Source organism: Scylla paramamosain, unplaced genomic scaffold (genome assembly GCF_035594125.1).
Source record: "Scylla paramamosain isolate STU-SP2022 unplaced genomic scaffold, ASM3559412v1 Contig44, whole genome shotgun sequence".
Lineage (NCBI taxonomy): Eukaryota > Metazoa > Arthropoda > Malacostraca > Decapoda > Portunidae > Scylla > Scylla paramamosain.
In genome coordinates, this window is record NW_026973709.1 from 510001 (window position 1) to 515000 (window position 5000).

Consider the following 5000-nt stretch of genomic DNA (forward strand, 5'->3'; position numbering starts at 1 on the left):
TTACAGGGACAAGAAAAATGAAAGGTTTATTGAATCAGTGAATGGGTTTAGTGAATGGACGACTAAATAAGTGAATGAATGAATGAATGAGTGAGGAGTAATGATCATTGTTCAGTGTAATGGTGAAGTTATAAATACCAGGGGCTTTGTGGCAAGTCATTATATTAGCCGTGGAATTCATGGTAGCGGTAACAATAATAATAATGACACTAAAACCTTGGCTGTCTATTTAAATGATACAAAACCCGCTATTTATTACTATTGTTATTATTATCACCATTATCATTCTACTACTACTACTACTACCCCTCCCTCTTCCCTTCTACCTCTTCCCTTTAATTGAGGCGCGCGGTACAACAACGACGTACGTACAACAACGACGTAACCGTGTTTTTGCCTGCTCCGTGTGGTAGAAGGGTGTAAAAGTCTCGTGGTGATGTCGGCCAAGTCATATTCGACCATCTAAGCACCTGTACTAAGGCTCAAAGTCGAGCGTAGTGCGGAGAAAATTTCTCTGGACTAACATCTCGAAAGCGGTACAACAACGACGCAACCTGCTCCTCCCAGCCTCACGTGCGTATGGCCAATCAGCGGCGCGGTTGCAGCCGCCCGGCGCGGGCGAGCCAATCACAGCACCACTGCCATGTTTACCAGCGCCGTTGCCATGGTGACAACACACTCAACATGTGCTCATCCACTCTGCCCTTTAACACGCCCGAGCACAGACGCACGCTACCTTTCTCGTGACTCTTTACGCAACTATGGCTACTAGAGTGCAGACGAAAGTGTCACAGCATCTTGCTGTGGCCACCAGCCTTACGTAAGTTTTTTAAATCCCCAGTCAACCCGACTTAGTGGGTTGAAGGGGGATTTAAAGGGTTGGTAAATCCGCTAAGGGCATTGCCAGGATCAAACAGACGTATCCTGGTAATCAACTTAACTGTCTCAAGCCAGTGTAAAGGATGAGAGCCAACTATATTCATTGAATACAAAAAAAAAAAAAAAAAAATCGTTTTCTTCATAATGTTCTTGACATAGCGGCTTTCCATTAATACTTACCAGAATGCATGCACAAAACATAAAATTATCAGCATTACACACTGTTAGTCATAGCAGGACGTCAAAGTTATGGTAGGAGTAATAACGTGCCGGTAATGAGTAAGTTTTATTTTTTACGCTCGGAAAAAAAATTCATAAAAAATTTATTTATGTACCAATCTTCATGAAACTTTCACCTAATACTATGTGTAATAGGCTCTAACACATTATTAACAAATGAAAACAATATCGGGAAAAAAAATTATTACTTACGGTATACGCGTTAATTAACGCGTAAGTCATCCACCCAAAATCGTCACCTATCACTTCGAAAACCTACATCCCCAAACAGAACTACCCAAGACCTTTCAAATGATGTATAATACTTACTTATTTAAGGGTATCCTATTGTGCGCAATCAGTGTTTAACTTTGAGCGCGTTTTTCTCGAAACTTCCATTTCTCGGTTACGTCGTTGTTGCGCCGCGCGCCTCATTATGATACTTAGTCTTTTTCTAATAGTATAACTAAGGTGGCCATAGTAAAGCAATTTCATGTATTTCTTAGGTGTAATCTGGATGTCATTAGAGGAAGGCTTATTGAGTTTACTACCTAGAGAGTTATAAATAGAATTATTGATGATGCTTAGTGGAAATCTGTTATTATGGAAAAAAAAAATCCTTAAAAAATTGATCTCATAAGAACATAAGAACATAAGAAATAAGGGAAGCTGCAAGAAGCCATCAGGCTTCTATGTGGCAGTCCCTGTATGAAATATACCTATCTATTTCCACCTATCATCCATAAATCCATCTATTCTCTTAAGGCTCCCTAATGTGTTAGCACTATCAGTCTGATTACTGAGACTGTCCATTCATCTACCACTCTATTTGAGAACCAATTTATTCCTATCTCTTTCTTAAACCTAAATTTTTCAAGCTTTGAACCCATTATTTCTTGTTCTGTCCTGGTTGCTGATCCAAAGAATTTTGCTTACACACCCCTTGTTATAACCCTTATACCACTTAAAGACTTGTATCAGGTCCCCTCTTAATCTACATCTCTCTAAAGAATGTAAATGGTAATTCCTTGTTGGGGAAAGTGATCAGTGGAATTCCAGAAGAGTCAGTACTGGCTCCAGTAATGTTTGCAGTATATATTAATGACATGGTGGAAGGAGGTGAACAATTATGTGAGTTTGTTTGCTGATGATACCAAATTACTTAGGAAGGTAAGAAGGGAAGAGGATTGCCAAGCACTGCAGCAGAATTTGAACAGAAGGTGAGAATGGAGTCACAGATGGAAAATGGAATTTAACATCAGAAAATGCAGGTATGATGGAATTTTGAAGAGTAAAAAGAGAATATTATGCAAACTGTAACATGGGAAACAAAAAGATTAAGAAAAATGACAATGGGGAAAAGGACTTTGGAGTAACTGTATCCAATAATTTATCATCAGAGAAACACATAAATAGGATTATAGGTGAAACTTACAATCTTGTGAGGAACATAAAAGTAGCATTCAGATATCTAGATGAGGAAATGATGAAAAAACTTATTGTAACTATGATATGCCCAAAGTTGGAATATGCAGCAATAGTATGGTCACCAGATACAAAAATGGAAATAAATAAATTGAAGAGGATTCAGAGGTCAACAACAAAGTTGGTTCCAAGACTTCAAGACTTATCATATGAGGAGAGACTGACAAGGTTGAATCTACAGATGCTGGATCAATAGAGAGAGAGAGGAGACCCAGTTGCAGTGTATAGGGCTGATAACTGGATCAGAAAAAAGTGGACCAGCAGGATTTGATAACACAGGATGTAAAAGATTCAAGAGGACATGGAAAGAAGTTGAAAAAGTCCACCTGTAGAAGGAATATTATAAAAAATAAATAAATGAAAAAAAAAGCTCTCTTCAAAGAGTAGTAGAAACATGGAATAGCTTGGAAAAAGATGTGGTTCATGGAAGTTTGATTCATGATTTCAAGGCCAAGTTGGATGATAGTAGATATAGAAACTTCCCGTATACCACAGATAGGCAAATGCAACTAGGTAAATACACACACACACACACACACACACACACACACACACACACACACACACACACACACACCACACACACACACACACACACTATAAATAATGTTGTCGGGAACCTATGAGTTACTGAGAAAGATGTAAAGAGGATTTACTTACATGGATGAATCTATGATTCTTCCCAGACTGGAATATGCTGCAACTGTTTGGTCACCTCTTCATAAAAAAAAGCCTTTTGTTGTTTTCACGTTACTATTCTGCTTTTTTATTGCTTATTTACTCCTCTCTGTTTTGGTGCATGATGCATCCTACCCATGTCATTTTATTCCTGTAGTTGTTTCCAGCTTTGGTCTGTATGCTAATCATGCTTTTTTTCTTTTTTTTTCTTCCATGTCTGAATGAAGAAGTAACTTATACAAAAGCATCACAACTCAAGCCTTTTTACAAAAACAATTAATACCACTCTTTCTATATATATATATATATATATATATATATATATATATATATATATATATATATATATATATATATATATATATATATATATATATATATATATATATATATATATATATATATATATATATATATATATATATATATATATATGTATATGCACACAGTGAAACTTTTGCTTACCAAATGCCTCCCTTCTCAAACAATTAAGTTTTTGAACAAAATTTTTAACTCATTATTGGTTTGGTTGCAGTACTGTAATTCAGTTCTATAACAAGTTATTTGATTTTTAATATTAAAAGATGTAGCAAAAGCTGCTGTTTATTATTAATTTACAGTTTCTATAAATATCTACTTCATTTTTATATATTTGGAGGAGAAACTCAGTATAAGACAGTAATTCAATCTTTGAAATAAGGTAAATGTGATCCCATTGAAAAAGCCTTGATGTAAACAAACAGTTTTTGCCACTGAGGAATAATCCCAAGCCACCTGTGGCTCTCTTAGTGATCCCCAACCCTATCACTACTGCACAACTAAATTTTTCCTGTGGCTTTTCCCAACAGCAAGATGTCTAAGTGTTATGATCACCTTCATTTTAGCAGTAACTGGGTTGGTCCTCTCTGTGTCCCTCTGTAAAGCTTCCCTCACTACATCAGTCTAAACAGTATCTTCTGATGAGTTCTGTATCACTGCATTACATCCTTTCTGTGTCATTCATTACATCCTTTGTATAAATAATTTGTGAGCTGGAAATGTTGTGAAGTAGCCATCTTGGTTTGGGAGCATCTGTCATAAACTGCTAAGACAGTGTAGACTGGTGTCTACGAACAGATTAATCCATTTTACATTGATTCCTATGAGGAAAGTTTTTGTTTTTCGAACATTTTGGATTTTGAACAGCATTCAGGAACAAATTAAGTTTGAGAACCAAGGTTCCACTGTATATATATAAATATATATATATATATATATATATATATATATATATATATATATATATATATATATATATATATATATATATATATATATATATATATATATATTTATATATATATATATATATATATATATATATATATAATAACAGTTTTAGTTGAGGTAAAATCATGGTAGCATTGTTCAGAAACCATGGCATTGTACTTATCAGTGATTGAGCTACCTCCAAAGTAGATATATTGAGCTACCTCCAAAGTAGATATATTGAGCTACCTCCAAAGTAGATATATTGAGCTACCTCGTATTGAGCTACCTCCAAAGTAGATATATTGAGCTACCTCCAAAGTCTGGTGGACTAAAGTTTAATGGTGAGTGAGTACAAAGCTTCAAGTCACCTACCCACCTTCACATCAGTCTTTTTATTTATTTTTTTCCTACCACTGGTATCTCCATTATTCACTTCTGAATTCTGGGCTTCTTCTTACTGCACACTTCAAAACCTTCACTATTGCATT